Source organism: Dermacentor andersoni, chromosome 1 (genome assembly GCF_023375885.2).
Source record: "Dermacentor andersoni chromosome 1, qqDerAnde1_hic_scaffold, whole genome shotgun sequence".
Classification (NCBI taxonomy): domain Eukaryota; kingdom Metazoa; phylum Arthropoda; class Arachnida; order Ixodida; family Ixodidae; genus Dermacentor; species Dermacentor andersoni.
In genome coordinates this window covers 374,967,903-374,991,834 of record NC_092814.1, presented here as the reverse complement: position 1 = coordinate 374,991,834, position 23,932 = coordinate 374,967,903, and the positions used below count along the sequence as shown (strand labels likewise).

General features: G+C 45.5%; 1 long non-coding RNA gene across 1 annotated transcript; it reads right to left on the bottom strand.

Moving 5' to 3' along the window:
• Positions 1-2,232: 2,232 nt before the first annotated feature.
• Positions 2,233-23,611, bottom strand: LOC126518571 (uncharacterized). Its single transcript, XR_011892362.1, has 3 exons — positions 23,463-23,611; positions 12,917-13,262; positions 2,233-2,536 (listed from the first exon to the last, which is right to left on the bottom strand). It is a non-coding gene; the product is annotated as an uncharacterized lncRNA (long non-coding RNA).
• Positions 23,612-23,932: the final 321 nt, after the last annotated feature.

The window sequence follows — 23,932 nt, the reverse complement described above, 5'->3', positions numbered from 1 at the left end:
GGTTCGCACCATTGAAGTTTTTACTGGAAAGAACTTCGTTAAAATAAAGTTTATTTCACAGTATAACCGGATTCTTTAAAGGCTAGGTATGAGAAACGTCTGTTCAAACTCTTTGGCTATAGTCGTAGCAAAGTCCGGAGAACACGAAACTAACGCGACAATCCAGCCAGCTTGGATTGGTCAGCTGCAGGTTGAAATGAATGCGTCATGCTCACTCAAGTTGCTTTCACATAATTGAATTGTCACTATCTGGTGTGCTAATTGCAACACACTGCCGTAAGTGCACTGTCTTATCACCGATAAATGCGCTCTTGATTCAGCAGGGTGCGCACCCACAAGTTTTAACCCGTCTTGCGTCTGCGCACTCATGTGCGTCGCAAGGAAAGCGCGCGTACTGAAACGATCCACGAAGACACCGAGAAGTACCATCAAGCGGGACCAACATTTATACGTCTTCGCTGTAGGGATACTGACGATAATACAAAAATTTGAAACAATATTGTTGGTTTAGTGCGATGGCAGTACAGTATGGCGGCTGTGAGTTACAAATTACATCTGAAACTGGCGCTATGAGATGATTTTTAGACGCTGCTTTCGCCAAGACTACCAAAGGTCTCTAATAGCCCGGCTTCAAAGATGAACTTGCATTCTTTTAACGAAGGGAGCGCAGGTTCAACAGGTTGTTTTTCATTGTTTATTCACTTACCTGTTTTATTTATTTTTAAGGCGCTCTCCCATCATCGATCATTAGCAGACTTTCAGGAAGCGCGTTCTATGGTGAGATAGTGCGAAGGTAAAATCAATCCGGATAAATGAACTGCGATAAAAATTTGGTGCTATGTGAAGATTATGTGCGTCACGCGTTGTTCATGATAAGTGGGGGTGCCATTTATATTTTCTCAACGTCATTTGTAAAAGGTTGCATCATTTGCAACTGGATCACTTCTAGCTCTACCCCTAGTATCGCTAGGATTGCTAATTGAGCCAACTCCTATATAGCAGGTTTCTGCGCACCGTTTTTGACGTCATGCTACTTGGACCGAAATTTCCACTGTTGTGGCTCAGAGACTGGGACAACGCAAAAATAATGGAATAGGAAAAGAACTGGACTTCGGGGATTTTTTTTCCCTGACAATCCAGACCGCCGAGCACACATTTACTCACAATGACGGCAGCAACCCTACGTGTACGCACGTTGCTATACGTCGCACGCTAATGCCTACATAACCGGAAATTTCCGCCTTCAACTTCATTGTGAACAAGTCTCCTATTGGGAGCCGAAATGTCTTTCTTTTTATAAACTTTCGCGGTCGGTGTCCGTTTTTAACTAGTTTCTTTGGTAATTTCCACCGAGTTACGTTCGTGTGCGAAAAAAAAAAAACGCATGAATAAACTTCTCAGATCAACATCATTTCTCTGTTTTCAATGTTATTCTACGGTCTTTTGTACCTACCACCTTTGTTATACAACAATATGTTGGAAGTCTCAAATATTTTATGCACCATTAAAAATCAAATACAATGCCAATACATTGCAAAGCCACCGTCTCGTTATGAGGCGCACGGTAGTGGGGGACACCGGAGTAGTTTTGATCACCTGGGGTTCTCTAAAGGGCACAGAATGTAGGGCACATGACATTTCTTTCACGTTCTGACCCAATCGGAATGTGGCCGCAGCAGTCGAGATTGAACGCGCAACCTGGGGCTGAGCATTGTATTTTGTGCATCAGTTAGATGTCGGAATATGTAAAAATACCCTAGGCTGATAAACACAGAATATTTCATTGAAGACAAGCTGTGGGTTATATTCAAGAAGGCCTTCTTATTTGGAATTTCAACATAGATAAATTATAGCAGAAAAAGTTGTAAGCCCAAATACTTAGGTCGCAGTTGATACAGTAGAAGCAGAATGCTTGCATGCAGTAAAAAATGAGGAAATAATGGAAAATGTTGAAATAGGAAAATATTTGATCGCATGAGCACGTTGACAAGCAAATTTTATCTTTTCAACCGTTGTTATTCCTAAGCGCGGAAGCATCATTCCGTGTGGTGATCTCAGTTATGAGTTGTTTGGAGTCGTCCTTAGTTGTTTTATTGCAGTTCACCGCTGGCTGTTTTACAACTTTCCATTCGAAGTGCCTCTTTGGTTTCAGGCATAAATATGTATTCGTCGTGTGCTTGCGCAGAATCATACTACACGAATTCAAAGTCAAGTTATAATAACGGACATCTGTATTTTTAGAGTATGCTTTATTCTTTCCAACATATTCATTCATCATTGATAGTCACATTACCAAGTGGCTTTAGCCTACGATTGTGCAGACAGAAGATTGTTTATCTCTTTGAGATGAGTTCTGACTGCTTTGACAATCATTTGTTCAGTTATCTTCCGGAAGACGCCGCTGAAGAGCTTTGTAGCAGTATTTATAATGGTGTTAATCAGAAAGTCTCCATGCTTTACTGCGTCAAGCTTAACCTCCAGTCCATCGAGTTTAATTAGTTCAAAACCCCCGAGTTGAAGTTCACCGGCATCAGTCCTGCAAAATAGGAAAAGTTTAATTAAATACGTGGCATAAAACTATAACACGTTATAACTTTGCGCTCAGAGAAATGATGGGATGAGGTTTTCAATACTAAAACATCGGGCATTCACGAAACTCAGCTTTCTGAATGCTTTCTCAGATCGACTTCGAATTGCATAATCGACGATCACTCTCTGCAAGAAAAGAAGAATATCGATGTATATACTTAGAGCTCGCCCAGGTGCTACTTGTAGACTCTTCTCTACGTTGTAGATTGTCGAAGGAAATAGGAACACCATATACTTTGAAGTAGGAACGGCATAGTTGTTGGCAGACTAAGTTTATACGAAAGAAACACGCGTATCACCCCCATCTACCACCGCCATCGGATTCACGGCTCTGCTCGAGCTCTAGTATCCTTAGCGCCTGCTTTATTGGTGCTTTTCGTAGTGTTAGCATTCCGCTACGGAGTTGAGGGTTTCGAAGGTGGCGCAACCCGTCAACCCCGTCCCGCTGGCTGCTACGGCATCGCTGACACATTTGGCTTTGCCACGCTAAGGAATCCACCTGCTTTCACGCGCGTGAAAGGTGCTTTGTGCACGACTCTTGTTCACTGCTGTTGAGCAGTGGGCGCCTTCGCCTGATGGCCTGCAAAACATTTTTAGAGGTGCGTAAAGCTAGTGCCACTTCTTATATTTGGGTAAACAACGAGCAAATCTACCTTCCCCAGAGCTGTTGCTTGGGCTTCTTGGAACTGCTTTGCAAGGGCGCCGTAATACTCAGCTACATCTCTGTGTTTTTCACGCTGTGAGCTCCATGCTGAAAAACTCCCTTCTAACATAAGCAATGTTTATTGCGTATGCCTTCGAAAATGCTTTGTTCGTGCTTGTGCCTTGCGCTGTGTCTTCCTGTTGTGTTCCCTGTTGCGATGCAAATAATAAATGATCCACACACAAGGTCTTCTGCTCTGCCGTACGTGAACTGACGGTGCAGTAGGCATGTTGTTTAAAGTCGCCACCTAAACAAGAAATTCTCAGTTTTCGCATGTCCCTAGGCTCGGGTTTTGCCTTTATCGTGCGGCCGCCGCTATTTAAGAGCTGTAGCTCGAAGCCAACACCAGTTTCTCTATTCCAATACATGTAAAACGAGCAACACTGGCATGAGCAAAGCACTGTTATGGTTTGAAGAAAATGTGTTGCTTGTAAGCGAAAATGGTAAATTTTTGCAACGGAACGAATCAGAAGCAAGGCATAAACGCGAAAGAAACAAATATAACATGAGTACACAGGGCTGACGCTTGATCAACGTAGGGGAAATATGGCTTAGTAAAGTATTTTCTTGTTTTCTGTTTTACTAAGGCGTATTTGTCCAACATTGGAGAAGCGCCAGTCCTCTGTACTTGTCCTGTCAGTGTTTCTTTCGGGCTTCTGTTTTCCTTTTAGTTATGAACCAGCTCGCGCAAGAAAATGTTTTAGTAGAAATGCGAATTTCGATTTAACACAATTTTGACACTTCTTACAAAACTTTTCCACAGTATGCAAGTTTCTAACAAGTGTAAGACAGTACGCGAAGCCGTAGCTGTTCACCAAAAAAAATATTTTCGTGTCCGGTAAACTGCATGTGTTAAAGCGCCTAATGCGGACAAAGTTGTCAGAGTAGCTATTTGGGCGAGTAGGTTAACGATTGCGGAACAGTTCTTGCGCTGACAGGCACACACATGTCTGTTGGGGGATCAACGGGGGTGTCCTGCATCGCCTTTCTACTTCCGTGTCTGTCAGCGCAAAAGCCATTCTGCAAGGACAAACATGATATTTATGTGTACAGCTTGCGTAAGTCACTTACAATGTCTTCAAGGGTTTTAAGAAAGTTTTCGTCACAATATATTGATATATTTGAGAACGATTGACTGCTGTTGGATAGCGTACTCTTCATACATTATATTTTCTTTGCTTTAAATGCAGTAATCGTAATACGTGCAGTTGACAATATTGTGATATCAGTATTACTGAGTTACAGAGTTGAAAACTCGGTACTTGAATTTCTGTTTTTTATTTTTTTCAATTTTTCATTTTACATTCTTTGTTAGGAAAATTGGCGGCAAAAATAAAACTTACTCCCTCCTGTCATTATATTATACTTCTGTTCTCTTATAAACGTAACGAACCACATGAAACTCGACAAAGTGGTTGCCAAGAAAAAGGATTTCTCCATTGTGCTGTTGAAACAAGAGCGTCAAAGAAACACAGGCACAGACAATGAGATTAAGGGGATAGCGCTCTACTTCCAACAAACTTATTTGGACAAAAGGCGTAATATCTTTATACATATTGTGACAGTCTTACGTACGTAGTGGGTTTACGCCTGAGCAAGCAGTATGGGCGCATCGAAGAGAGGTGAACGAGGAAGAGGACGTGCGGCTGGCTAGTGAATCTCGACAGGCGCTCAGCTGATCAAGGCCATCGCGCCTGACTCTACCTGGCTTCAAGATAACCATCTTTCGTGGGCGTAACAGAGTGGTGGAGGTGCGGGGTACGACACAACGTACCACGGAGTCGCAACACCTAGAACTTTGCTGGAGCCGTCGTCTTGCCGGTGTCTTGCCAACGACCTTCCCTATGGCTTAGGACGCAGGTGGACAAATGCCAGCTCTGAGTTTCACCTGCTCAAAGGTGAGCGCCAGTTGAGCCTTTGCAGCACTACATGGAACCACGCTCGTATGCGAAAAAAGTGGGCGAAGACGTCGACGAGTGGCTGACGCACTACGCGAGGGTGAGCAGCTACAGCCGTTGGGATTCGTTCGCTCAGCTTGAATATGTCCTACTCTTTCTGAGTGAGACAGCACTGATGTGGTATTAAAACCACGAAGACTCCCTAACAACGTGTGAGCGCTTCCTTGAGGAAATTAAGAAGGGTTTTGGCGACTCCTACGCCAAACAGAAACGCGTCGAGAGGTCACTAGCTCGAAGAGCTCAAACTCCTGGAGAAACAAGCACTACATAGATAGAAGAAATCCTCAAGCTGTGCAAAATCATCAATTCGCAGATGTCTGAGGAAGACCGAGTCGGACATCTCCTCAAAGGAATTGCAGAAGATGTCTGCGATTTCCTTATAAGCAGGGAACACGTTGATTCCGTCTCATATGTCGTACGTCATTGCCGTACGTTTGAGACGTTGAAAACACGTCGCATTGTGCTAAAATTTCGACGCCTGGCGAATGTGACAACCGTCGCCAGCGTTGATGAGAGCCCGTCCTCCGATCTTTCGTCTACTATACGGCAGATCGTGCATGACGAACTGCTGCGACACCAGGAACTTGCGCGCAACGTCATACAACAACCTGATGCTTATTACACGCAACACACGGCGCCTGCCGCACCCTGCGCTTCGTGGCAACCGGTGGTATGTGTCACAGACGTCAACCACAGAGGAGCTCTATGGCCACGTGAGGGCACAATTAGGCCCGAACACCGACTTGCAGAACACCGTCGCCCAGCAGGTTTGCACGCAGACCGACCGTTCCTCCTGTGCAGCAGGCTCAGCCGCTTCGCTCTGCTACACGACTCCCCCCCCCCCCCCACGGCTGAGCGCTTCGAGGAGCAGTTGATCGATCCTCGTTTACCTGTGTGTTATAGCTGTGGCGACGTGGGTCACATTGCCAGGTACTGCAATCACCACCAACCACCGAAGTTCAACCGATCGACGATGTCCCGGCGGTACCGCGCTTCCCCGGGCGATGTGCATTAGCCCTCGCACACATATCCAGGAGGCTTCTCTCACCAGCACCCGGAGCCGCTGCAGAACGGTTCTCCAGCATCCGATCGCAGCTTGACACCACCACCCACTCCTCGCGTAAGCCGGTCGCCCTCCGCGGCGTCGCTACGCGTCGCCACCTCCGGAAAACTAGTCAATGCGGCCATTGGAGGTGAGGTCGCTGGACAATCTTCGATGTCGACAGGTACCTCCAACCTTTTGTATGTTTAAATATAATGTGTCTGTATTAATTGATGGAGTTTCTTCAATGGCCTTAGTGGACACGGGAGCAACTGTTTCAGTGATGAGTCTTGCGTTTAAAAGCCTCCTAGGAAGAAAAGTGATGTTTCGCTGGGATTGTGCCGATATGTTTCGCGGAGTGAGTGGGGAGTTGTTGTATACTATGGGCGTGTGCAATGTAGACGTTACCTTGGGTGGTAAAATATTTAACGCAGAGTTCGCTGTTCTACCTCATTTTACTCATGACGTAATCCTGGGCCTTGTTCTTTTTAAACTGTGCGGTGCCACTCTCGACTGCAAAGCGGGTGAAATCAGTGTAGGTACAAGCTTTTCTGCTGCGTTTATGGAAGGCCCACCATATCATGAAAGTGTGCTTTGTGTATCCAGGGATACAGTTGTGCCTCCGTTATCCGCAGCCTGTTTTTCAGTTGCCTGTTTTCCTACCACCGACTGAACGTTTGACGCTACCGTGGATCACGCTCATCTGAGTTGCATCAAGAGGAATGTGCTGATACCGTATTGCACGCTGTCAGTTGTTCAGGGACGCACTAACTTATGGGCCGTAAACTGTTCGGTTGAACTTGCAATACTACGACAGGGTCTGAAACTTGCCGCCTACCATGAAGATCAAGTGCTATCGCTTGCCATTCTTACAGAGGCCCCTGATTCTGCAGATGAACGCTATTTCGTTATTGCCTGCGCTGCTGCGCACTCCTCAATTCTAACTATGGTGAAGAAGTCACCCAGCAATAAGCATCGCCACGAAGTGGCGAATATTCTGCTGGAACATGCCCAACTGTCTGACTTCTTGCAGCAAGAGGAGCCACCATTGTTTCCTCCTTCTCGTATACACCATCGCATAGATACGGGATCTGCTCAACCTTTACGACAGAAACCATACAGAGTCTCGCCATCGGAACGCAAGGTGATCAATGACCACGTCTACCGAATGCTAAACAAGAATGTAATCCAAGAATCCTGCAGTCCGTGGGCAGCGCCAGTGATTCTGGTTAAAAAGAAAGATGGTACATGGCGATTTTGGGTTGACTACCACCGTCTCAACACCATCACTAAAAAGGACGTATATCATCTTCCGCGTATTGATGACGCTGTCGACTGCCTTTCATCAGCGTCTTAATTTTCGTCTGTTGACTTGAGGTCGGGGTAGTGGCAGATTCTTATGCACAAGGCAGACAAGGAGCGCCTGCGCCTGCAATGCGCCTGCAACTTTCGAGCGCTTTATGGACAACTACCTGCGTAGTTTGAAGTGGGAAGTATGCATGTGCTATCTAGACGATGTAGTGATTTTCGGGCGCACGTTCAGTGAGCACAACGCACGTCTCAATCTTGTGCTAGAGTGCTTGGGCAAAGCTGGTTTGGTGCTCAACTCGAAGAAGTGTCATTTTGGGGAGCGCCAAACACTGGTTCTGGGACACCTAGTGGATAAGGAGGGTATACGACCCGATCCAGCGAAGACTGCTACGGTGGAAGCCTTCAAGCAACCTCGCCATGTAAAAGAGCTACAGTTTCCTAGGGCTTAACGCGTACTTCCGCCGGTTTATTCGTGGATTTGCCAACATCGCGTATCCGCTGACATGCCTCCCCCAGAAGGGTGTTCCCTTTGAATGGACTCCTGAATGTGAAGCAAGCTTTCGTGAGCTGAAGCCTCGTCTCACGTCCCATCCCATTCTCCGACGACCATGCGGTTCCCACAGAAGTTCATACGGACGCTAGCGGTATTGGCATCGGCGCTATCCTTATTCAACGCATCGACACCAAAGAACACGTCGTCGCCTATGCGAGTCGCTCTTTAAGTAAGTCCGAGCGTAACTACACCGTCACAGAGCAAGAATGTCTTGCAGTGGTTTTCGCAGTCTACCGCTTCCGGTGATACCTGTACGGGCGCCCCTTCACTGTCGTGACAGACCATCATTCTCTGTGCTGGCTGGTTAATCTCCGTGATCCGTTGGGCCGGCTTGCGCATTGGACACTGCGTTTACAGGAATATGACTTTACCGTTTCTTATAAAAGCGGCCGCCGGCACGCCGACGCTGACCGCCTCTCGCGCATACCGCTTCCAACGACGGACTGCAACGCGGACAACTTCGACCGCTAATCGCATCACTGGAGCCAGGATTTCCTGATATAAATGCCTTCAAGGTCGAGCAATAAAAAGACAGAACTTTAGAAGCACTGCTCATTACTGCAATGCAGTCAGCACCAGCCACTCGTTCTGCGTTCGTGATGGAGTTCTTTACAAAAAGAACTATTCTGCTACAAGCCCACGGTATGTTCTGGTGGTCCCGGAGAGTCTACGTGTCTCCGTCTTGCGCGGTATGCATGGCGGTCCAACATCTGGCCATTTGGGATCTGCGTGAACGCTCTACTGCCTTCAAGAAAGGTTTTACTGGCCTAAAATGTGCCAGACGACCGCCCAGTATGTGTCCAGCTGCAGCGAGTGTCAACGTCACAAGCGTCCGACGAGTGCTCCTCCTGGTCGACTACATCCAGTGCCACCCCCAGCACTCCTTTTGAGCAAGTTGGCATCGACCTTCTCGGTCCTTTCCCGCGGTCGTCTGATGGGAATCGCTGGACTGTCGTGTGTGCCGATCACTTGACACGCTACTTTGAGACAGCTGCAATACCATCGGCTACTACAACCGGAGTGTGTATTTTTCTGCTGGGTTTTGTCATTCTTAGACATGGACTTCCCAGAGTCGTCATCAGCGATCGTGGGCGGCAGTTCACTGCAGTCGTAGTGGAAGACATGCTTCGTCTATGTGCTTCAAGTTTTCGACATTCCACCCCATATCATCCACGAAGAAACGACCTTACGGAACGCACAAACAGAACTCTTACGAACATGCTGTCGATGTATGTTGCGTCAGATCATAAGAATTGGGACAGCGTGCTACATTTCATTACGTACGCATTTAACACCTCACAGCACGAAGTTACAGGCTACAGTCCCTTCTTTCTTCTTTACGCTCGTCCGCCTCGTTAACACTAGACACTATCTTCCCGTTTTCCAGCTCCGATAATCTTTGTATATCAGAGATAGTCTGTCTCGCTGAAGAAGCCTGACGACTTGCTTCTTTGCGCACTCGTGTTTCACAAGACCGCTCGAAGGAACGCTACGACCGCCGACGCCGACACGTGATATATGACATTTGTGATTTATTGTGGCTCTGGAAACCAACCAGAAAACGTAGATTATGTGAAAAACTGCTGGTCCACTATGTTGGACCCTATGTTATTACTCAGCGTATCAGCGAATTAACCTACCGCTTTGCACACCTCACGTCAAATGGCCGACGGTCAGCAAAGACTGAACTTTCACATGTCGCCCGTTTAAAGCCCTTTATTTCCCGACAGCCTGTTTGAGTTGCCCGGCGGGCTTCGTATGCACGGAGGGAAATGTGACACTCTTACGTATGGGAGGCATAACAAACAGTATGGGAGGCATCGAAGAGAGGTGAACGAGGAACACGACGTTCGGCTAGCTAGCTGAATCTCGACAGGCGCTCAGCTGATCAAGGCCATCGTGTCTAACTCTACCCGGCTTGAAAATAAACGCCTTTCGTGAGCGTAATAATATATATGTACAGCCTATTCTACTATCTAACCAGCTATCACCCATGCGCATGGAAGCTAACAATGATAGCAACAAATCAAGAGCCCTACCATCTGCACGTGTTCTGGAGATAGTCGAGCTCTTTCTAACTGAATGCTATAGAAAATAGCAGGGCCACCTGGTGGAGCTTCGTTTAACTGTAAGCACACGCGCGCGCTTCAACCTTTTTTTTTTTTTCCTGCAGGCGTGACCATCGCGCGAACCGCGAGTGCCGCGTGTATTCGGTAAGTGTGTCTCGAGAAACCAAGGCGGAGTCCTCCGATGCGTTTGCTGAGTCACACATGGTCTGGCAAGGCCACTTTGGAACGCGAGCACTGTTCTTGCGTTAAAAGAGAGAATGATTGCAGAGAGGAAGAAGCGCTTTACCGCTACCGTGGATATGAAAAGCGAGAATGGAGTTAAAGCGTCGCCGTCTTTGCCATATGCTTTTTTCATACGGTTCCTTCGGCAAGCGTTCAATTTTCGCCCGCGGTCTCAGACCAACTGTGTTTCTGCCGCTATAATGGCTGTCCGCAATAGTTATGCGCAGTTTTTTTTTCTGCACCAGTAGACCTGCAGCCATCGCATACAAGACGTTACACATACAGCAGGAACGTGATCTCGGAAAGCAATGGTGCAAACGCACTACCAGAGAGAAATGGAATCCTCCCGCCAGGGGAGAAATTGAGCGCTGGTGTCAAATAGAGACTTCACCTGAAGGGAAGCTGATGCGCGAATCTCGCTCCCCACCTAGGGCGATTTGTTCAGACGCAACTATTTCACGCATGAGACGATCGCGATGCCTGCACAAATTAACAGCTTCATCAAATAGTCGTGAGCAGCCGCGCGTTTTGCAGCGCAGTGAAAGCTACTTTTCCAGCGTATCGTTTAGTTTGAGCAACGTTACCATGTTACCGTGTATTTAGATGGGAGCCGCCGAGCTAAAGCTTTCTCTTAATGAGGCTAAACTTTCACAAATGCAAATTAATGAGAATAATGCGTTACTTTGGCAATTTACATTACTTTGAAGCACTTCTCGCTGTCTTTGCTCCGGCCCCTAAGCTTTATTTTTCATTTATTTGTGTTCGTTTTTTTCACTGCCTCGACAACTGCTTTTGAAATTTTGGTAATGCATTTCAGCAGTGCGTTAGCTGCCACCTAATTGACTATCGACCACGAGCCGACTCCCATTCTCGGATTTTATGATCACGAGGAAGGGGCCGTTGTTTCAACGCTTCTCCATCGTGCGGAGGTGTGCGCAAGGCGAGGGGTTTCCTAAAGTAGTGCATGAATGCATGCAAAGGCTGGACCTCTATAACATGGTACGCAGCACGCTATCTTCTGGTTAGCCGCACGCCTGTGTAAACCCAGTTATTGCCACCGAGCGGCAGGGCCCTCACTGCCTGCTGTCACCTCCAAGGGAGCGGCGGTTCGTCACGTCCGTTCGAATAGCAAAGCGGTAAAGCATGCGCGATACGCCCTTACTACGTCCAAATAAAGCGCGTTCCTACAGAGAATGTGCAGCAAGCGCTGGTGGACGCCAAGCGTCGGTTGCCGAAAAAAGAGTGTTATACGTGGTTTCCCAAGCCATGCGGGTTAGGAAACGTCACCTTAATTATTTTTCAATTTCTTGCGTTCAGCATTCCAAGTGGGTGAAGCCTCATCGGCTAGAAGTTGAACTTTCTTTCACTTTCATTTTTCCGATAATTATCATTTCTATATTTCAATTTACACAAATAATTGACCCTATGAGTTTCTTGGTTTCATTGTGCGTTGTATTAACATCATTTTGACCAACGAATATCGGCCGCGTTGGTTCCACTTCTTCTTGTTCAGTATAGAGGGTATGCGACTGTCATGCATCAAGGTTTAACAGCACGCAAATGCCACGTAGCTGGCCAGAAGAAAGGCAAAGTAGTTTGCCATCGCTTGGAGATACACAGACTATATTTTGCCTTCCACGTAATTACATGATTAGTCTCGAGTAATATATCAAGTTGTCCAATATTATAATTTAATGAAAAGTGTCAGTGAGAAAATTGTACAGCTACATGAAAAAGAATGGATGCACCTTTCTGTTGCTTAGTACATGCCACATAAGAGTGTTTTTCCAAGCCTGAAGGGAGACCGCGAATACACGCAAGGGGCCTCGAGCGGCCAGTGGCGCGGCAATCTTGCGTGTATTCGGGGGCTTCTTTTCGTTCGGAAAAACTCTCCACACATACGCATATGCACTGTATCCCAGCTAACTTTACGCAGAGCTTAAAAATATGGGAATGACACGAAGCTGGACAGAACAAAGGTTATATTGTTTGCCGTCGCGTGTATAGACTCAGATTTTTTTTTTTTTGCACTTCACCTAGTTACGTAATTAGTCTGTCATTTATTCAAGCACCTTAAAATTATAATTTGATAAAATGTGTGAATGAGCCAACTATAGAGCAACTGTGCAGAGTAGGGTATAACCCCGGGTAGACGCTTGGCCAGCGTCACGACACGTTAAACCGTCGTTTGCCGCCACTTTATTAAAGTTATCCCTATCCTATCCTATGACGAACTGCGGATACAGCTTTCTGTTGCTCTATGCGTGCTACATAGAAGTGTATTTCCGAGTGCGAGAGAAGCCCGCAAATGCACGCAAAATTACGCAGGACTGGCCGCTCGAGGCACTCAAGCCTCATTATCAGATCGTGCTTTTGGAACGTAAAGTGCCAGAATATAATACTTCATTGTTAATTTCCCAAGTTTCCTTTACCTCCTTTACACTGAATTAGGTTCATAGGCACACTTACTCATTGAGATGGATGGTCATCCTGGTTGCACTAACGGAGGCGGACATGTACGCGACCAGGTGGCTAAGACTTGCAGCATTTATCAAGGCCGTGTAGTTTACAAGCAGTTGCTGAGTGCCGACATCTATGCTGGCGCGGAAGGTACCGTTTTCGGCTCGTACAATGTTCGTGCCTGTCCGCGTAAGCGATCCAAGGCCTGAGACTGATCCTTCCAGCAGCAACGCTTGGCCGAAGAAAGAAAAATCCACCGTTTGGTCGGGTAGCGCCATGGGATCCAATTTTAAATAGCTGACTCCTAGCCGAAGCATCTTTGTGAACAGGTCGGTCTTCCGGTCAGATGGGGTCCCTGCAAACGAAAACAAAATTGAATGATGACTATCAGTGCCACAATATCTCATTATCTCCCGTTGTCTATATTGATTCCCTACGACTGAGCCTTTATTGCTTTAGACGACAGCAGAAAAAATAATATATAATATAGTCATTTTGGTGTGTCGTCGATATAGATCGATCAATGTTGTCTTTTCAATCATCACGACGATGAGCTGTACCAAGCGACCCATTCATTACCAGAGAAAGAGAGAGATTGAAGGCAGGAAGGAAAGGCAGGGAGGTTAACCAGGTTGAGTCTGGTTGGCTACCCTACGTGTGGGGAGAGGGATCCACAACGACACCGCCGTGTTGCTACCTTTCACTTTTGTAACGCTAACAATATTTAAATATGATGCAAAAGCAAGCATTTATACGTAAGAGGTATATGTGAGCGATGGAAAAATTTCATTACGTATGCTTTTCAGAAAGATTCTATGGCTATTTATAGCATTTTTAAGTAAAATTTATTATTCGTAAACGGTGCGCTGGTAAGCGTCTGAACCAAATGGCTCCGCCATCGCTATCGCGTTCATTGCGCGTCCCGTCTTAATCGCATCTCCTCGTTTACGCCTGCGCGCGTAGCAACATGGCGTCACCGTTATGGTTACCGATTGCAATGCATAGGCGATACGGGGGGCGTTGGCTATATTAGATTTATCTGATGATGATGATGATGATAATGATGATGATGATGATCTTGTAGATGATTTGTTAGCACTTCCCTTGAAATGCTCCGGTGAGAAGCCTGCTTGAGCTAATGACGTATGTAATATATGCTTTTCAGTCTAGCATTTTGTCTATATCTCCTTTGTGTTTTCTTTCCCTACCTTACAACTTCTATATCTACCTTGTAGTGTTACCTATGCCTGTATCGGATGCGGTCCTGCAATATCTCCCGTGCCTTTTTCCCACAAATATTCTAAACATTCCTTGAATATCTCGACTGCTGACCGGCTCATGTCTTCCATCCACTTTAAATATAACCGCTTTTGGAAGGCGTGTGTTCTCTACGGACCTCACTGGGTCAATACTTTCGCATTCTATTAGGATGTGCTGAGTTGTGTTCGGATTTTTAATGAAGCAGACGCATGCCTAATGCTGTAGCAAATATTTACTCCGGTATGTTCTTGTCCTTAGGCAACCAGCTCGAGCGTGAAATAGGAAGGCACTTCCCTTTCTGCTATCAAACACATTTTCCCACCTCATTACTTTATTCCTGTTCTCGTAAACCACCATGTTATTCTTTGTTTCTATCCTTTGCATGCAGTTCAATATTTCTGTTTCTATTACTGTGGTTGTGAGGAGTGTTGGTTGCCTATTTGCACTTTGAGTTCCCCTTTGCTTGGTCGCCAACTTCCTTGACCTTTTCTTCAATTTCCCTGTCTATGCTTTTGAGGTACAGATAGTTATCAACTTTAGGCGCTCGTTTATTTTGGTTCATATTGCTGAGATTTTCTTCGAAGCTCAGTTCGTTCTGCGTTTGTCTGGCTTCAAAAGAAACCTAGCTCACGTCACCCTGCCCTTTCCGATTTGGAGTTTTATACTAGGCCCAGAAAGCAAACGGCCTACCGACCTTTGGTTAACTTCCACCACAACAAAATATGCAATTTTAAGCACAAGATTGCATTTTCGAAGCACGTGATTACTCGTTTTTTTTTTTCAATAAAGATCATGATTCTAGGTTTGTCTGCTAAACGTGAGACCTAGATATGTCGTTCCGTCGCTACATATATTCGCATGTCTGTAAACATCTTGCATGGTCCGCTAGTAGCTCTATGTCGTCCGCGTACTCCAGCCTTCTGTTGCACCCTTTGCTAATAAAAACGTAAGATAAATGAAACACTAATCCCATAGGGAACAGAGAATTTTCACCAATATATCGCATTTCCGGCGTTGCCATCCGGATACTTGTACTCGGTTGAACCTATCATATCTCGCTTAGCTGCTTTACGAAATTGTCATGGATGCCTTTGTACTTGGCATTATCCCATCACACGAGGGATGATTATGGTGATTTATTGGCATCCCTTTTCAAACGGGGCGGGGACAAGTAGTCACGTAGCCTGCTTGATTTCATCAGGCATGCTGTACATTTTTTTTTTATTCTAGTGTAGTTGTAGACATCTAAATAAGCTTCTTTTTCTCTCAAACTTCTCTATATTTTATCGCTACTTGCGGCTGTAATGGATCCTTTCGTATCAATCTCATCTCTTCTTTTCTTTTTCGCCAGTACTCTAAACGTTTCTTGCTTATTTCGACTGATGACCGTTTGATGCTTCCGTTTGCTTGAAATCCAAACGGTCCTGGAAGGCGTACGTTACCTCCGGGTCTCACTGGTTGAATCCCTTCGCATTCCATTAGGACGTGTTCACCATGCTCGGAGTTTTGCTGCAGCATACACATGCCTCCTCTTTTTTCGGATATTTGCTTCGATATATTTTTCACCTGAGGCAAGCAGCTCTAGACTCTAAAAAAATCCACGCTTAATCTTATGCTAAACTATAAGTTTTAGCGTGACACGCATGTAAATGAGGCGTGAATGACGTTTGAAGCACCACGTGGCCATAATAAGCGCGACATTCCTTCACGTAAGCATGAGGAGAAGACTGCGTGCCATGGTTCCGTCTTGTGAGAGCGTGAGCGAGCCGCGTACGCGTGAGGGATGCAAATCACAGGCTTAACATCCCTGGGAGCTGTCGCGCGGGAACTGTCCATAAAGCACATAAATATCCAAATGCAACCGTGATATATCATGCAATCTACACCAAGCGTGGGCGAAGGAGAACAATGCTCTGCGCCTTATCACCACCCTGCGGAGAATACAACTTTTTTCTTGTGGAGGTTCACGAATACCATTGTGTTTTGAAGACTGCTTTCGGTTATTTTTCGTGTGGATTCTCCGGCGGACTGTCACGACGTTCGTTCATTGCAGTACAGAGCTTTCGGTCTAATTTTCAGAGTTTCGAATTTTCAGAATTTTCACTTCTACAAATATTCTTGGCGTGTAGCCCGGGTGGCACATGCATACAAAGTGCGACTTTGCCCAGTTTATGTGATAAAATCCACCAAGGTCTCACGCCTCAGGAACAGCATTTCCATATGGGTGGTGCATATATTGGGGCACCTCACCTGCCCCTTACGGACAATTGGAATATATAGGTGAGAACAGAAGTCATGTGTTCGCTCTTCATAGATGGCGGCTAACTGGTTATTTCTCTTGATTTCCGGTGTCTGCTTGTATCATGTGTGGTGCAAAATTTGCCTTAATGGTGCATTTTAGTAGAAAGGGAGAGCCTTCTACGAGAGCCGTAGATTTGATTGAGAAAAAAGAAGCAGCCAGCCTCATGCTGTTTTCACGGGCTTTAACGCGGGACTGGTAAATTCCACAGAACTATTCTGTTAATTGTGCTCGAGTACCAAATACCTACGATTATAATGCAAGGTAATTTCAGAAATTTCTGAAGTCGGAACGCGCCGCGCGTTATATTCTGGTGCATGACGGGAATGTAACGTGGTCTTTGTTTATATATATATATGGCAACCCTCGCCTCGGTCAAGGGTTGCCAGGAGTTGCCACTGTGCATTTGGCACCGTGTTTCTTCTCATGATTTTGAACGCTGTTATTGGCGCATCGATGTAGTTACGGCGTAATAATCGCAGCTTCGGGCAAGAGCAAGTGCAGGTGCGGCAAGCGAGCGGTCCTCGGGATCACGCGATGCACCACCACCGTATCCATGAAATGCTTTGCCGCGTTGAATTGTATTGTGGGCCCTCCCGAATGACGTTTGTGGGGTAACTTTGGTGAGTGTAAAGAAGTACGACTGTATTCTCGCTGAAAGTGAGAAAGGCCTCAGCTCTGGTCCTTTCACTTAATTTTGTGACGGCAGTCCGTAGCAACGAACAATGAAGGCCTGCGGACATCCACTTTTAAGCGCCGTTTCCTGTTCTCTATGGCATGAGTTCGCTTTATAAGCGAACTATATGTACAGCGCGTTTCTTTGGCTGCACCAAATTTGCACCAAACCCAAGAAGGGTTGCTGTATATAGTAGCTATATTTTGGGCCTTACGTGAAGAAAATATGTGCTCCTCCACAGCTGAGCGTGCACTGGAAAATGAGTGTCGGTTCGCGGTGGTGTGCACCGGTTCATGGACGCCAAGTGAGTCAGCAGCTCCGCCATAGTTAAATGCTCATTGATAAGGAAATGTCGGGCAAGGCTTGCGGACTCAAAGTGTGGTTTAACGCTGTTGGCTAGCGGATAATAAGGTTATGAAAGTTGTCGCTACCGTAACTGCCTGGGAGCCACAACTGTCGCTTCATCCAGGTTTTGGTGATCAACTGAATAAGTGAGTCTAGTTTAAAATACCGTGTCCTGCAGTGTACATAAAATAGGATGATGATGATAAAGGATGGTGAAGGGGAACGCAGCTAAATTTGTCTTACTGCGTTCGCGCAGTCCTTTGGCTCTGCACACACTATCGTAAGTGGCTTACTGAGGCCAAGTTTTGAGCGAAAGGTGCGCATTCTCCTTTTGGCTCACTTGCGTACGTGCCCCACGAATTCCTTTAAAGCACGTCTCACTGTACGAATGCCATTCGGCGAGCGTGTCCTGCGCGGTAGTCTCTTAACTGTGCTGTGTATAATGATAATCTTTTGAGCTTATGCATCAGCCACCTCACGCGACTTAAGCCTTTTAAAGACCTTCCTGTTGGTATTTTTCGCTCCAGTAATTATCATAAAAAATATTAGTAAGCTGCGTCTGTTTCGTCCAAATAAGGGCAAAAAGTACGCTTTGTGTAGTCCACAGTACCACTTTCCTGTCCCAGTCTCCGACTTAGTCGCTCATGCAATTGGGCTTTAGCAGCTATAATGCATCGCCGTCGTTTCTACTTTGGCCAACGGATTGTGTTAGCTCCAGCTGAACTCCGCCATAACTAATGAGCTCTACTTCCAGGAATATTCAAATAATATTCCAACAAAGACAACAATGCGACAGGTACGAAGCGTAGACTTCAATCGCCAGACTCCATTTGAATACAACACCGGTATATATATATATATACACACACAAAGTGTTCCACTGGAACTCTGATTAAAAGATCGACAGCGAGAACATCTTAATGTCAGAAAAGCACTGTGCTAAAGCTTTTTTCAGACCTTTGGTACAACTTCAGCTGCTGTTTTAAAGAAGGTGCGCGAAAGCCAATGCAGCCAAATTAATATCGCTCGTGATCCTCTAGAGCAGCACTCTACTTTTGTGAGTAGCCTAGCGTTTTTTCTTCCACAACTAATAATTAACTGAGTAATGAATATTGAATAACGGCTCATGGTTGTTTTAGCGTGTGGCAGTCGCAATAAACACAGCCTACAATTTTGACCATGAACCTGCCCGCTGTTTATTTCGTTTAAACAACTGTATTGCAACCAAGAGGTCCATACTTCGAGCGCGTACAGTGAGGAGATTTTCATTTCTTTGATCCCATCCACTAATATGCCTGAATAGGAGTTCCATCCGGAAGCGCTATAAACAGTTTCACTCGCGCGATAACTGCAGCGAGAGTGCGCCCCCAAGAAACTTCCGGTCACGGACCTTATCAGTCTACTGCGCCGGAACACAAAGCGCGTTTTTTAAGTTGTTTTACTGGCGGAAAGTCTATATTTAAGTTTTGAGATAAAAGACATGGGCATTGCGTCTCAAGACAAACGAATAACATCTTTCATGTAACTTAGGGGAACATGCACTTGTCAAATTGTCCTTATCTACAGAAGAAAAGTGTTGAAAATCTGCGGGATTAGATTTTAACGCACTCTTGCTAATGAATATCGCAGCCAATGCCTTTCTTGCTCGCTGAATTCTGCGGGCTACGTCAACGAGGAAAACCACAAACCGTCCCGGGCCTATGTTTATAAACAGTGAAAGTGTCTATAAGCCTAACTTAGGCGTGAATTTTAAAGCTGGAGGTGTATGGAGGCGTATGGAGGTGTTTCTTCCACGCTTATTCGCGATAAATTGTTCAAGTATGTTCCAAGAATGGTTTTATAGATCCATTTTTTTGAATATCTATCAATGCGACTGGTGATATTTTATAGCACCCGCCCTTTCGATGCAAGCAGCCGCATTTCGATGGAAGCGAATTGCGAAAACGCCCGTACACCGTATATTGGATGTACGTTAAAGAGCCTCTGATGATCAAAATCAATCCGGACTCCGACATTACGGTGTGTCTCATAATCATAACATGGCTTCGGCACGAAAAGCCCCAGCATCGGTCTAAATAAATTGTCTACGGCGGCTATTCCTTGCTGCATCCTTTGCTGCATCCGTCCTCCTTATGGGCGTAGGCAGAGACAATTCCCTAGATTCCACACATGTAGGATAATAACGCTACCTGTTTCAATCTTCTCAGATAGTCAGTAAACCGTATGTCGATGCTCATGATTCCGAACATTATGTGTACTGGAATACCGACGCGTATTCACAAATTTAAAATGAACATTGTAGACGCAAATGGCAACACTGGGATAACATAAACTTCCATGTCGTCCTTGCTGGGCTACATCTGATGTTCTGCTCGCAAACCTATTTACAAAGTATACCCGCAGCAATAGACTACAACTATATAAATACCCAACTTCGCAAGTAGTGAATAGCCACAGAGTAGATATTGCTGGAACCAGCAAATCTTATTGCGGAAGCTTCAAAAGCCTGTAAATAAACTTATTATACGGAACCATGTGTTTTGTTGGAAAATATTTACGGGTTTCCAGAAATTTCTTCTGGGTTAAAGGTGCTCCTAGTGCGTAATTACTGACAACTTGGAAACACCTGCTCAAGTTATTTACAGAAAGCATGCTTTTCAATTGGAGCGCTACCCTTCCTATTATCAATTGAAGGCACAAATAGAATTGACATACTTTGTGTTGTGTACAACGTATTCCAACAACACGCAGACAGTTCACCTCTTTACAAATGTTTGGTGGGCATAAATTGAAACGACAACAAAATGTCATCAAAGGCGCTTGTGGCACTTAAGTACTTTAGAATGTGGTACAGATTGTGTTCACGCTTTTATGTAATATAGTGTAGTAAGAAAATCGCCGTGTCTCAGGAGGCTTGAAGCAAGGTCCTCAAACGCAGGCAAATCTAGAAACACAAAAACTAATTTTCTCACGTTTTGGTTTGGTAGTATTGAATTGTGGACAATGGTCTACATTTGACACCTCATGCATCTCTAGTCCAGTCCCTAGCGTAGTTTCAATCGAGTGGCAGCTACTAAGGCCCACATGGCGTAAGAAATATGCATTAAGAAAGGCAGCTGTCCGTTGGAGTCTGGCTTCACCCTAGTAAGGCTGCGAGAGCGTTTACAGCCTGACGCAGCAACAAAACATAATCTTATTCATTTCGATCGGCTCTTATCGGCGTTATTAAGCTGAATGAAATCCTAAATATTAAGCGTATACGTTATGTAATTTATTGAAGTCGGCGTGTTTTTTGGGATTTGAGTATATCCAAAATGTAAAAGAAACTCCGGGGTTTTCATACGCAAGAGCGCGATCTGATTAAGAGGCACGCCACAGTGGGCCGCTCCTGAGTAAGTTGGACCACGTGGGGTTCACTCACGTGCACCCAAAGCGCGGCATAAGGGCGCGCGTTTGCTTTTTGCCTCCATCGAAATTTGGTGGCTGCGGCTTTGATTTGATCCCATGATTTTGTGCATAAGCAGAGCAAAGCCATATCGACTAAGCCACCATGGTGGGTCATGCAAAATATTCCGTTGCCGCTAGGACGGTTCTCTGGACTAATTGAGTCGCTCACCTGTACCACATTCGCCGTAAATACCATTTAGAACACTTCAGATGAAATGCGTCATACTATAAGTGACACAAAATGATAAGAAACGGTAAGTTCAGAGGGCTTTTATTTCATTTTTTTTTGTCTTGTGCATGTGGACCCACATTGAATATAGTAGAGAATGCGATAAGTGTTATGAGTAAGCGGACGGTAGTGAATGAACTTTGATGTTCATCCTATGTTCATTGACTGCACGAGGCAGTTGTGTTCGTATAAGCTTTTCAAGCAAATGCATTTGAACTTTCTTCCTCCGGGATTTTGTAGGTCTCATCACATCGTCACCCTGTACCTCCTTCTCGATCAACCAGTTGTAAAAGAAGAAAATTCCTCCAGGATCATACAAAAGAATTGGAGGTGTATAACACTCCTGTAGCATTGCACAGACCAGCTTTAGTTCACTCTTCCAATTTTTGAACAGGAACTACGTATCAAACACACCCTTACCGGCTGCTACCCGCCGTGGTTGCTCAGTGGCTATGGTGTTAGGCTGCTGAGCACGAGGTCGCGGGATCGAATCCCGGCCACGGCGGCCGCATTTCGATGGGGGCGAAATGCGAAAACACCCGTGTACTTAGATTTAGGTGCACGTTAAAGAACCCCAGGTAGTCGAAATTTCCGGAGTCCTCCACTACGGCGTGCCTCATAATCAGAAAGTGGTTTTGGCGCGTAAAATTCCATATTTTTTTTTTACCGGCTGCTACCCTAAAAGCAGAAATCAATTGAATTTTGTCTACTGGTGCATCAAATAATCCTTGAATGAAAGGCTGGAACCACACAGGAGGCTGCAGATTCTTCACAATGAGCTGTAGAAATGCACGTTACGTAGGCCTAGGAAGAGCATTCGTACTTGAAACGCACGGCGCGGAGTCTCCTGCTCCTGCGAGTTGGTGTCATCATGGTAATGAGCACATTCTATTGGAGAGTTGGCTGCTCACCACTCCCCTGAAGAAGGTAAAGTTCTATTGCCAGTCAGTTTCATAGACCTCCCGCCTAGCTGGTTTACGAAGGCACCATCAAAGAATGGATTAAGTGAAAAAAAGTTTGAATTTGGAGTGAGGACGCTGAGTGGATCTACATTAGGTCAGAGGTGCGTAAACGTGTTTCTTGTGCCATGTTGTCTTTCTCAAGTATAAATACGCAGTATCTCGCCCAAAGACTAGTTGTACTGTAGTCCAACGCCTTTGTGTCGTTTCTGCTTTTGCCCGATGCTTTCTTCTGCGGACCTGAGAATCTTCTTCTCAATTGATTAATCAATCATTGTGGCGGGTGATTTAGGCTTCTTTTAGTATTTTCAGTTCTTGTTTCTTGGGCCTGTGACAAGAACAAAACTTGCGGATTGCATTCTATGCAGTGGTTGATATGTGCGGGATGCTATTACCTAGATTCTTGCATTTTAAAAGTAATAAAAACTATCAAATACGAAAAAATATTATATAATTATTATTGGTCAGCGCCACCTATACGTGGCAAGCGTTTAGCAGCACGAATATTGATGGTAGCATACGTTTATGTGGTCAAGACAACAGTATTTTATTAAATAAATACCGTAATTTAAGCAGAAAGGGCACCTATATTTTCTTTTCTCAATTGAGTGCTGAAAAATCTCCTCTGTGTCCCTATGCCAGGCGATGCTATTTTTGTACTCTGCTTTCACTCTCTCTCAGCTCTCTCTCCCCCAGCTCGGCCAAGTCGCGAACGTAAAGGGAAACCCAGCGGGGCTCTACCAGCCCCACTGTAAAAGCCTAAAAGCTTGTCAAAAGCTGTGGCCACTGAATTCTCAGTGACTGGTGGATTTCCTGCAGTGGACATAAAACAGGCTGACGACGATGATGATGACGATAGATCAAATCTGACTGTGTAAAATGTTCACCAGCCCGTAAAACTTTACTTACAACATAACCTTAAAGCTTCAGTACTCAGCTCACATACACCACCAAAGCAGACCGCAATTCATAAAGACGAGATAACTGCGCAGAATGACATCCGTCACAGTGTAAACGAAAGTGTTAGAAACGCGAGAAAGACAACAAGCGCAATGTGTACAAACAGCGCGGATATTTCTTTCATTTTCCATTATTCTTGCCTTTCGTCATAGGCTCGCACTCCTGCTTGTCAAATGTATCATCCGCTACGTGAGACGGATAAGAAATAAATCGAATCAGCAAGACATAAATGGAATAGCATCAGAATTAACAGGAAGGGAATCGGTACGGCTCCACTGGTGTTGCGTACCTCCTCTCTTTTTTCGTGTTTCCTGTGCCTTCAATTGCTACGTGCCCAAACAAAGAACCCAATTCAATCACTGAAATAACGCCGGTCTCACCTGAGCTGTGACTTCCACACGTAAACGCCAATAGCACGATGACCAAAATTCGTTTGTCGAAATTCATGACTGCACCGGGGATTCTGCACGCACGAATGCGACCCAAGTTGGTGTCCAAGCCTCCAGCCTTGGTGCTAGTGCTTGGGAGCACTCACGCGAGCCTTATATCACTGGCGAGCGCGGGCAGCGCGATAACAATCACTAGGTCAAGCCCTGTTTCCGAGACGCGGGAGAAGCGCTTAGTATGCAGTTGCTTCATCTCCGGGTATCTGAGACTTGGAGACGTGGAAACGAACAGATGGTTAGACGTTATTCGTAGGCAATGAGAACGGAGATTAAACGACATCGCATGAGCGACAAGCAAATGTTGGCGACTAAGAACAAAGTCTCTCTCGCTGATCTGGACCGCGTAATGCATGCTATAGGTGTGCGCTGCCTTTCGGAAGCACTCAGATGTTTTCTTGGAGTCG